At 34.8% G+C, this 12,616-nt stretch overlaps 1 protein-coding gene and 1 pseudogene across 1 annotated transcript in view; both read left to right on the top strand.

The window, feature by feature from the left end:
* The window catches only part of LOC137930620 (uncharacterized), a 490,177-nt gene that overhangs the window by 220,324 nt on the left and 257,237 nt on the right, over positions 1–12,616 (top strand). The gene's annotated exons all lie outside the window — the stretch shown is intronic.
* On the top strand, positions 7,176–8,997 carry LOC137930619 (sodium-independent sulfate anion transporter pseudogene; annotated as a pseudogene).

Here is a 12,616-nt window from a genome sequence, read left to right as displayed (position 1 = left end):
TATAAATCTTCCATCACTTCTCTTTTCAAGTGCGAAAGATTTAAAAATCTTTGACATATCTTCTGCATGCACTTTGAATTGAATTAGTTCGATCGTAACCGCTGTACCGCGCGTCTAAGAAATAATATTTGTCGTGTTTTGAGAAGATAGCGATATTAGCTTTGCAGACATTAATTTTGTTCATTACATCACACTTCCAATGCAACACAGTTCAGAAGATTTTTTTATGCTCAATAACCCAACAATCTCTAGAGATATGGAACTTATAATCCAAGCATATTTACATGTATTGTTCATTATGATTATCATCATTATTTCAGTAACAGAACGTTCAATGCTGGACAAAGGCCTTTCCTGTAAATTTACAATTTAAACAGTTGGAAATGATCTGCATTTAGTCTCTTCCAAGGACCTTTAAAAGGCCGTCTGGCTACTTTATCGGAAGTCCTGCGCTGCACTTGTAAGGCCCAGTGTCCTTCTCTTACATAACATCTTTATCTTCTTCAGAGTTCTTAATCTACTTCCCGTGGCTTTAACTATGTCGTCGATCCATCTAGTAGAGGGCATACCCACGCTTTGACTACTAGCTTATGGTCGACACTCGAGAACCATTAGTTCCCAATGGATATCAGTTGCACGAAAAATGTACCCCCCCCCCCGCTGCCACTTCAGATGAGTAATTCTTTGAGCCATGTCGGTGATCATGGTTCTTCTGCAGATCTCCGCATCTCTGGTTCGATGTCGCAGCGAAACTCGGAACATAGCTCTCTCCATTGCTCTCTGGGTGACCTTGAGCCTTCTAACGTGGCCCGTCCTAGGTGACCACGTCTCGAATCCGTGTGTCATCACCGGCAACACATATTGGTCAAAGACCGTCGTCTTCAAATTTGTCTAAATTTAATAATTAATAAAAATAAACTTTGTTCTGTGTTTTTTTTTGTGTACAATTTATAAAACCGTTTCTTATTTGCGGATTTGAAATTTCATAATTTTTTTTTAAATTTCAACTTGTAATATTTACCAAACGCTCTAAATTCCTATCAATTCAGGTTATTTATTTATTTATCTATAATTTGTATTAGAAAGTAATTGTTTCATAAATAGTTTTATGTAATTATATATGTACACACCAATGTTGTAGTTAAGCCAAGAGTAGATTACAAGTCTTGACTTATCGCATCATATTAAGTTACAAATATTTTTGTCGTAAATTTATAATCCATGAAAAATTCAAGTTAAACACCATCTCACTGTATGAACACTGGCCGAAAAAGATCAATGTCATGCTGCTTGTCTTTTCAGACCATGGACGCCCCCTGCAAGGTACAGCCTTACCCAAGAGATGTCTATATATAAACCCTATATATTATTTGCTACGCTGGCTGGATTAGCGATCACTGTGGAAACTTACTTGTGACCACATGTACAATGTGAATTATATAAGATTGCATCCAGGCACGGAATCAGTGACCTACGTTCGCAAGTCTCAGTCCCCCACCGTTGGACTACCACTGCTCATCTTTCATTATTAGCTAGCATAATATAACATTTTTAATTGTACACTATTTTAATAATTACAAAAAGTTTTAAATATTTTATAATTTATGTTGTGTTATATAAATTGTTCTTATGGAAAACTATTTGAAATTCGATATAAATCGTTAGCATTATCGAGAGCAACCAATTTACCGATGTTACAACCCTCCATGTTAACCCTTCCCTGCTGGGGTGTTTCCGGTCGAGCGCGCCCGTCCGCCGACGGACGTTGCGACGCGCGGGTTATTATTGGACGAATTAAACTCTCTGCAATCGACGGGTTAATCTCACTACTTACATTTACGTATGTTAAATATCTTTTGTTAGTTGTGTAACATCAAGTATTCTTTCAAATAAATTGATTAATCGATTTTGTGACAAGGTAAACGTTTCTATAATAAAATCGACGAGGAAATTTCAAATGTTAAGTCAAGATTAGTCAATAAGGAATATATGTATTAAAGATTAAAATGATAAACATGTTTGGGATTAGTACGTGCAGAATTTCACGTGACGAACAGGAAAATATAACACGCAAAAATATAAAATTTGCGTTAAAAAATGGAGTTTTTTTTAGATAATATACATAGGGAAGACGCCGAACATGACAGTAGTCTCTATATAAATATATATTTATTATTTATCTTTGTTATATTAAGAGTCTGTTGCTCATCCTTTGGAAACTTATTAGCAGTGGCAATGCAAGTGTGAATTGTACAAGATTGTATCGCGGAAATCGAACCTCCAGTACTATAAAGATAATTAACAATATGTGACATTTATAAATAACCACGGGTCCTGTGAAAAATAAAGTCATGCGGTCTGAGAGGTAGCTTCAGCCGATATCCCCTCTCGGTTACTCTTGCGATAGGTCACTACATGAAGTGTCTGCCTAGGCGATCTAGGATCTTAAGTGTCCGAGAGAGCCTTCGGTTTTTGCAACCTGTAAAAGAAACGCCCTTTGCGTCCTGTTCCACTAGAACATTAACAGTAATATAAATTTCACTAATTACGTAGCTCGTATCACACTTAAACTATTTTTTTGTGATATTAACATTTTTGTCATTTTTGTTTCAGGTAAACTACAAGACAAGAATTTTTAAATTATAAACTTCTCTCCGTGAGGTAAAAGTTAAATCAAACAGATATTAAAAATATATATTTTTGTAGATTATGAATGAATATTGATTATTTATCTGTATATGCTATGAGTACATTTTTTTCCTTATCCGTTTTGTCAAAAGAATTTCACGCGGTCAAATATATTGGAACATAGAACAAGTAATTTTACAATTATTTAAATATGAAGTTATCACTCGGATATATATAGCATTTTTTCCCTGTTGTTATGCGACAGGCCAATAATTTCTGGCAGTAATAATTTTGCGTATACAGACAGTAAATAATAATTAACTTTAATACGTCGTAATCCGAATTTAGAACACGTTTCTTTTTACTGTATCGCTGCGTTTTTTATTATATCTGTGCACCATAAATTTATTGACTGCAAATGACCTGTACATGTTTAACCTTCTAAAGCCTTTGCATTTATAACCGATCGCTCTGTATAATGAAAATTGCTTTATAATGAATGAATGTATTCTAATTAATGTAACATAATTTCTAACTACAAACCTTGAAGGATTGTCACTTCATTGTTGTCTAAAGTTTCAAAATGTTCAAGCCTGTAGATTTAGTGTGAAGATTAAGTTTGAATAGCGGATAATTACACCATATATCAAACAGTGTCTAAGCCGACGAGACTTTTGATTCTCTACTCTTGAACAAAGGGGTTAGTCGATCGACGCCCACTGCAATGATCTTCCCCAAAGATCGCCAGATTGAACAGTATTGTACTGCCAGCATTCATTAACTATATCGTTGGTCTATCTAGATTTCCACATTTATTGTCATATATATATATATATATATACACACACACACACATATATATATATATATATGTATGTGTGTATATATATATATATAAATAATATTTTTTTTAATATTACAACATTGGTAGAGTTGAGGTGTACGAAAGATAGATGTTAATTTAAATTATTTAAAATATCGCTAAGTCCTTATGATCCGTTCATATGTATTACAGATCTCTACTCAAATGTGACTAATTACGTAGTATTTTTATATGTCATTATACTTAGAAAGTTACTATTATGTTAACATATTGTTTACTTTTGTAAATAGATATACCACGTATCTTCGATTTTTTAATAACAGAAAAAGTAGTCAAGAAAAAATCGTTTTCGCAATTAACTTCATCTTCACATCTCCCTTAAATTAAAGTCGTTCAGACCTTCATAATCTTTTAATGGTGATTGATCGAAATCTCCCCCATTAGAGTGTCATTGCCTATTAAAACTCAACAGAATGTATGTCATATACCTTTGTAATGTTTAAAATTAACTATTTAAAATGATTGATGAGCTAGAATTGCCATAATAAATAATTTCAATGTATAATGCACCTAATGTATTTATACAATATGTTTTGTTTTTGGTGCTACAGTTTTAAAATGGTTGAAGTCTGATTGGCTAGTAAAAACTTTTAAGGCTTTTATACTTATTACTAATTAACATGCACAAAGTTATCTCTGAAATATGTTACAATAATTGTATTTTTCTAATTGAATTCGACAGACCAATAACATATACAAGTACCTAGATATTTTAATTTTAATATGAAATAATCCGATTAATTAAAAATATTTGTCTTTTTAAAATATAATTACGGTATTTGTTACTTCTGAAACCATTGTTTTGAAATAGGATATACCGTACATTAATTGACAATAAATAAGCTATATAATCATTTGTTTAAGGCTTTTATATCTATAACCAATCTTCCATGTACAGATATTATAATATTCTTATTTTAAACATAGTAACCTCTTTGGTGCAGTCACGTAAACATAATTAGTGGAATATTTTTTTTTAAAATTTGGAATGTCGTTTCTCTTGTAGTGAACGAACTGTTAGGCTTTATTTACTGATATAAAAACATAAATATTGCTTATACATTTCGTCATAAAAATTCTTAAAGGTGTTAAAAATTATGAGTGCTTAGCAAAATGTTAATTCATATAAATAGACGCTGTACGATCCATGGTTCGTATCACAAGGCTATAGAGTTAAAATTTTCCCCTATGATAACTTCACGGTGTAATTCAGGAGCTGTATGCATGGCCACGGTATCCCCTTCAACCCTTATCGCCCTCGTGCCGGTCAACCCCGGCGTGATATCGCACCAACGCACACATATATAACTCATATCACGATGAATTGCATCAAACGTGTTTAATTTAAAATTATCGTACAAAAAATAGATTCCTTATAAAATAATCAAGGTAATAGTAAAAAAGGTTAATGTACTACGGAATCTCTTACATCGACAAGTGTCAGATAAGGTACTACGTTTTAGGTTTCTACGATTGATTTTACGTAGCACTGTCGAAGGTAAATGACATTTCAGCTATAATATACATATATTAGACAGGTGTGTAGACAAATCTCAGCAGTTATGTAATGTATTTATCTATTTCCTATATCTATTTTTATATATAAAAACATAGGGAAATATATTTGTCTGTAATCTTGTTTGCTTTATTATTAAGCCCATGTCAAAGTCAAAGTTGCTTTACTAAAATTATGTTTACGTTCTCGTCGAAAATACCAAGCAATGTTTCAAGACGAAGGTCTTTGATCAGTGTTTATTGCCGGTGATGATATATGGATCCGAGACGTGGTAACTTACGACGGGCCTCATAAGAAAGCTCAAGCTCACCCGGAGAATAATGGAGAAGGCTATGCTCGAAAGTAGCTCGAAAAATTGCTCCTCTGAAGTCGCAGTGAGCGGAACACAACGCTCTTGCAGCTGTTGGCCGTTGAGGCCGAAAGGTTCTCGAGTGGCGATCACGTGACTATAGACGTGGTGTGGGTAAGCTAAGCCTACTAGGTGGACAGATGACATAGTTTAGGTCGCGGGAACTCTCTTGATGTGGGCAGCGCAAAGGACGCCGTGACGATTTTTGTGGGAGATCTATACTTTGCAGTTGACGTCCATCGGCTAAAAAGAAAAAGAAGAAGTTCATGAGTTCACAGTATACCATAAAAATTCGATTAGTGCAGTGCATTTGTAATTCTTTGAATGACGCGTTTTATCCACGAGAAGATGATGCTATGTTGATTGTCTTCATTCTTGATCAAAACCTCAAAATAGGAACGGTTTATTTGATTTCATTACAAAAACTAAGTAATGTTTAACAAAACCTAGGTGGCATAAAAGACAATAGATCAATGGTAGTCCACTAAAATAGAGACTTGCGATCGTTAGCCGTGGGTTCGATTCCCGAGGGTACAATCATATATAATTTAAACACAGTGCATTAATTACATCGCCTTGCCACAGCTCGCAAACTAGTTTCTAAAGGATGGACAGAAGCGTAGCAACTGCAGCTACACTGCGATCGCCAAACTGCCTGCCTAGCGTGGCGATTATGTTATATCCCCTCATAGTTATTTCATAGGGTGGTCTATGGCTTACATTGGGCGTCTGAAACGACGAAAAAATACCATGTATTTAATACATTAGAGAGAGAACAGAAAAAAAACGAGCAGAATTTATAAGTACACATAGATGTTGCAATTAACATAGAATAAAATAGTCAATTATTACTGATTCAGCAATGTTTTAATTGGCTACATGTATAGATGGAAAATTATATTCAATTTGTTTTCCATAGGCGACGTATTGGCCAGACCTTGTGAATGAGTAATAAAGAAAAGTTTACTGTGTCACTATTGGCATACATTCAGCAAAGGTCGTTTAAAGGGGAAAAGTCAAAGTGTCAGTTTGTCCTTTTCACAGTATTATGACATGATCGCATACATTACAATTTGAAAAATGCGTTGTACATTTTTTGTATGATCCCTTTGTATTGCTAGTCACTACGGCCACAATACTTTTCTTTTTAAACCATTATTGCAAATTTAAATTTAGAATGATTTTCAGGAAAAAGTGACGCATCAGTGATTGTTCACCTCCGATGCCTGATCGTGTAAACAGGTGATCTCACCCTTAAGTAGGTTAAGAAACGTGTTGGAGTATAGTTCATCTCCACTCGTTAACTTATATTCATGTTATGCAAAGAGAAGTTAAAGTAAAAACGTACATTACGAGAAAGGTTTACATTAAGAGAAAGGTTTCTTGAAAAGAACTCTAAAGATTATTGTTAAGTTTTTCTAAGCATGAAAAAGAGTCAAATAAATAGAGATGAAGAGAAAAAAATATTTGTTAAGACAGTATCGGTAATGAAAAAGGTAATGTTTGAAAAATATAAAAGTTATTCAATAAACATCAAAGACAGATGCAAATTTGTGATGTAGCATTATAGTTAAAGATTAAATATAGGAAAAACATTCAAAAATTTTTTGCGATGATGACATCAGATTAAATGAATCTCGTGTCACAAGGGTAGCAAAGTGGAAATCTTAGATATCGAACCATGATGCGATTGATCGCGTCGATGATTTGAGATAAGTAACTCAAATGCTCGGTTGATAATATAAGCAAATCCCAACGTCGAAGCGATTCAGTGAGTCTTTGTAAAAGTAAACGAACGGTCTCGTTATCGAAATGACTGCAACCATTACCTTCGACGGTCATAATGATCGGCCGTCGATACGCCGAAGATTCAAGAGCAGTATCAAAAACACGTGCAGTGGAAAAACATTGAAGAAACGACTGCCTATATTACAATGGCTTCCAAGGTACAATTTGACGTTTTTAATTCAAGACATAATTGCTGGGATCACAGTGGGTCTGACCGCTATACCCCAAGGTATCGCTTACGCTGTTGTCGCTGGCCTCTCACCCGAATATGGACTCTACGCTGGTTTAACAGGAGGATTTGTTTATCTAATTTTTGGAAGTTGTAAAGATGTAACCGTCGGTCCCACTGCAATCATGGCTACAATGACTGCGAAATACGTAGCAAATTATTCCGCTGACTTTGCTGTATTAGCGGCATTTCTTTGTGGAATAATAGAGCTGGCAATGGGAATTTTACATCTAGGTTTCTTGGTTGAATTTATATCTTTACCTGTGATTAGTGGATTTACAACAGCTGCGGCTATGCAAATCGCTGCATCCCAATTGAAATCGCTGTTCGGCCTCAGCGGTTCATCAGGAAATTTCTTTGCCGAATCAGTGTATAATTTAGTTTTGAATATCAAAACAGCAAAACTGTGGGATCCTATTTTGGGATTCTTAACTATTATTATCATAGTTCTTTTGAAGAAATTGGGGCAAGGATGTGGACGTAATGATGGATTAGTGAAACAACTCCGATGGTTCGCATCATTGGCAAGGAACGCTATTGTTGTAATTATTGGAATTATTGTGGCCTATACTTTGAAAGTAACAACTGGAGGTGAGCCTTTGAGATTAATAGGTGATATTGGTAGTGGATTACCCAAGATCCAACCGCCTCCATTTACAACGATCGTGAAAAATGAAACCTATAACTTCAGTGATATGGCTAAAGTGTTGGGTCCTGAATCGATAGTATTACCTCTCGTTGCTATTTTAGAATCAGTGGCTATAGCTAAAGCTTTTGCGGGAGGTGTCCGTGTTGATGCAACACAAGAGATGATTGCTCTAGGATTTTGCAACATTATCGGCTCGTTCGTAAAGAGTATGCCAGTCACTGGATCTTTCACCCGTACAGCTCTGAACTTTGCTTCAGGTGTTCAAACACCGGTCGGCGGTATCTTTACTGGAACGCTAATTATCTTAGCATTAAGTCTGTTAACATCAACATTTTATTACATACCGAACGCATCTTTGGCTGGATTGATTATCACTGCAATGTTCTCTATGATTGACTATACGATATTTTTAAGATTATGGGCGACCAGTAAAAGAGAGTTGTTAGTTATTTCAACTACAATGATTGTTTGTTTGTGTGTGGGATTAGAGTATGGAATTGTAACTGGTGTTATTATGGAAGCAGGAATGTTATTGTACACAAACGCAAGACCTTTCTTGAATATAGAGACAATAAATGGAGAAAAAGGTGATTTGGTTATCATATCGCTGTCTGATATTATATCATATTGTGCCGCAGAGCATTTACGTCATGCGATTTTAAAAGCATCACAACCAGCTGCCGTGGATACATGTATTGTTATTGATGGCACACATTTAAGACGAATGGATTCAACAGTGGCATCTAACATTGTGTCGGTAATTAAAGATTTGGAGAAAAATTCGTGCCAAATAAAATTTCTTAATTTCAATAGTTGTTTAAAGAAGATGTTTTTAAGTTTAAATCCAACGTTGGATAACAGATTCGTTATGGCATCTAAAGTAGCCGATATTATAGCAGTGACAACAAAAAGTGTTTGATTTGATTATTGCGTTATTGCGTTGTAAAAATATAAGAGATGCTGACAGATATATCTGATAAGGTTATTGTTATCGTGATAACAATTTCATATTACAACAATACGTGAACGACGTAACTGGACATTGACAGATTATAAGTGGTTATGGTATATTAAAAAACGATCGTAAGAACTGAACTGAAATCGTGGGGAGTTGTGAAAAAAAATGTGTAAATTAAGTCCAATATCTTTTTAATATTTATTTTAGTACTAACGTGACTTGTTTGTTATTGTATTATTTTTAAATTTATATATAAACAAACATATGAAAATATCTGGTTTTATTTTTATATATAATCGTTTATTAATTCGTATGAGGTTGATAGACGACCTTATTAAAATCGCTGAAAGACATTAGATTCAGGCCGCATTCAACTAGTCCTATTGGAAATCTTTTAAGAGAGGCTTCTGTTGAGCAGTAGAAAATGTAAAAAGAGAAATTATCTATTATTCTAATTAATATATTTATTAACAATAAATCAAGTATTTCAGAATAATGGATAAAACCTTTCCAGAAATTCAAAGCACATAATTGAATGCACTGATTTCACATTCAATAGTCTATGAAGACACTTAAAAGGACCACAAATTCCCGAGCTTATCTCAAATGCGTTATCCTCTCAATATTTCTGTTGCTCCGATGAACGCGTCAAAGAGGGGTGTCATTGAGTTCTCTGAAATTTATTAACGTGATTCAGCATTTCTGAAGGTGGCAGATTTATGTCCTTATCGAATCAGCTAAATGCGCAGTATAGATAGCCGTTTAGGTGTCACGAATATTATTTGTATTATATAATAAAATTATTTGTTTTTGCGACAATGTTTACACTTTATATATTTTACATTAGCATATTAAACTTATGTTTTGTATTTTAAGTGTTTGGGGACATAGCACGTATTATTTAACAAAAAATTGAGTTGTGAATAAATAAACAGTAGTCGGAAACGAATACAAGGGATTTAATCCAAGAAATATTTCTTTAACATAAAACAAGTTTAAAATAAAAAAAATTAGCAAAACACATGCAATATTCACAATTGACATTTTACCACGAGGTTAAAATGTGAACATGGGGTTTTTTTTTTTTTTTTATTAATTCTAATTTGTATCGCTGGTGTTTTTTTTTTTACAGTATTTATCTTTCGCTTTAACTAAACGCAGACAGTTGGGAGAGGGTTGCCGCTATTTGATACGGATCTTTCTTCTCCCAGCTGCGAGGCACGACAGCGTTTTATATTATTATTACAATTTTTTTTTTTTTACACAATTTTCACTTATGGGTAAATACAGCTAAAATTTATACATATTAACAATACAATTTGGAATACACAATTATATATTAGTTGCTACATTATTTTATTTTAGTCGCTGCCCAAGCGCTACAGACCGTTAAATGCCTTGAGATTTAGGACAATGTGCCGGGCCAACTCATCAAAAGATTCTGCTGTAGATTTTTTCTTGAGAAGGTCCGGTAAGCTGAACGGAGATATATTAAGGTTTTCACATAAGGTCACGTGGATATGTCTTTTGGATGCGAATCGGGAGCAGTGTCTGAGTAAGTGATCAAAAGTCTGTACTGTGGAGTCGTCACATGGGCAAGTCTCATTATCGATTATTTTAAAACGGTGCAGGTACTGCTTGCAGTACCCGTGCCCGCTTAGTAGTTGTGTCAGATGGAAGGATGTCTTGATGAGTTTTCGCAGTTTGTTTATGTCGGTGAGTTTCGAAAGGAGTCCTATGGTATGTCGACCCTGTGCCGAGCTCTCGTATCTAGCCTGCCAAATGCGGTTGTGTTCCGCACGGATTGCGCTCTTCACGAAACTCATTGGGAAGTAGACATAAGCCGGTGGAGAGTGCATTGCGGCAGCACTCTTTGCTGCCAAGTCGGCTTCCTCGTTACCGACGACGCCTGTGTGGCTTTTGACCCATGTAAAGTGTAATGTAGCTGGCGCGCGTGCGTGTATCTGATTGTGAATTTGTGTGACGATGGGGTGGGTGTTGCTTCTATTCTGCAGCGCGGCGATGGAAGATTGTGAGTCCGTGTGAATAATTGTGTATGTGTTCGGGTATGTTGAACAGGCCCACGAGCAGGCTTTCGAAATGGCGAGAAGCTCAGCTTGAAAGACCGAGCAAAACGAGTGAAGTTTGTATTTTTTGGAAGCAGTCTGGCGGCCTTCCATGAAAGCAACGAATGCCGCTCCTACGGAGGAGTCCTCCAGCTTGCTCCCATCAGTGTAAATATTCAAAGCATGGGGATAGGGTGCTGTGTAATTACGAACATGGGGTTTACTGTACATATCAGTTCTTAATAATCGAAGGTGATAGTAAAAATTACGTTATATTATTTCTAATTGATAATTGACTTCAAATTGTCAAATTTTCTTTTTTTTCCACAAGCTTTTTTTTTGGAAAACAAAGATATAGTTACTTTTAAAAATAAAACTTTTAATTATTATATTTTATAATCATTTTTATTCGATATAGTTTTATTTTTTTTTTAAATGAGAGTTACAATTTTAGACAGAAGATAGGACAAGTATCATATCGGGATTCTAATTGTACTAGCTCAACTGACATTGATTAATAAAAAGTAATTGATAAAATAATAAATAAATAATTTTGACATGGTTTAATTTTTTTTTTATTAATAAAGAAGACAATACTCTGTTTGCAGAGATACTCATGGTATGGTGTATGGATTTAAGTCTATCCTTTTAATAATCAACGCTATTTATTGTTTTTTAAAAAGTCCTGGTACTCCAGGATACCTTACTGTAAAGTTATATAGAGAATGTATAAGTTATTTAGAGAATCTTTCGGGATTTCGAAAATCGTGTATATCTCTCTTAGACATTTTGAAGTGTTTGGGTATTCTTTTTATTTGAATTAATCAAAAAGGTTTTAATGCGAATCGTGTAGACTGTGTTGCTACAGTTGCAATTCGAATTTCGAATTCGAATTAACGAATTTTTCGCGTTCAAAGTGTTCAGAGAAAATGTTAGAATATTTTGTTTCTAACAGAAGCGAGGTAAGGCGTATCCCGGGTGCACTCGAGTCGTTCTATATAATATGATAAAGCGTCTGCATTAGTTCCGGGCTGCCAGCAGCATCCATGTTAATCTCGGATGCCGTCTACACGCACTCTTACGAACACGTCCGCCGAAATATCACGGGAATACCTTGGGTTTTTATACGATGCTATTTCATCCATTCCTTCACAAATTTATTAAGTTATTTTTGTTTTTGACAGGAAATAAATAATATGTTATTATCGTTGCGAATTTAATGAAATGTTGATTTAAACAGCTGAACTTCTTGTGTTATTTACATGATATTTGTTAATTTATTTTTATTTATATCACTTGTGTACTTTATGAGAATAATGCCTGTAGAGTTAAAAATTAATAGAAACTAAAGTAATAATAAAAACAAGGCATCAGTTGCACATCGCATCTGCAATGGCGGTTGGGGCCGAACGGCTCTCTAGTGGCGTCCACGAGCCGAAGACACTGCGTGAGTAGGCGCCCCAATATATGGCGGGGATTTCCCGGATATGTGCAGCGCAGGACCACTCATCGTAGCTATCTTTGGAAGAGGTCTAGACCTTGCAGTGGTC

The sequence above is a fragment of the Battus philenor genome, unplaced genomic scaffold (genome assembly GCF_028537555.1).
Source record: "Battus philenor isolate CCGP_79_NKW_IND1 unplaced genomic scaffold, ilBatPhil1.0.hap1 SCAF_6, whole genome shotgun sequence".
Lineage (NCBI taxonomy): Eukaryota > Metazoa > Arthropoda > Insecta > Lepidoptera > Papilionidae > Battus > Battus philenor.
The sequence above is the reverse complement of the archived record's forward strand: the minus strand, read 5'-3'. Positions and strand labels throughout refer to the sequence as shown.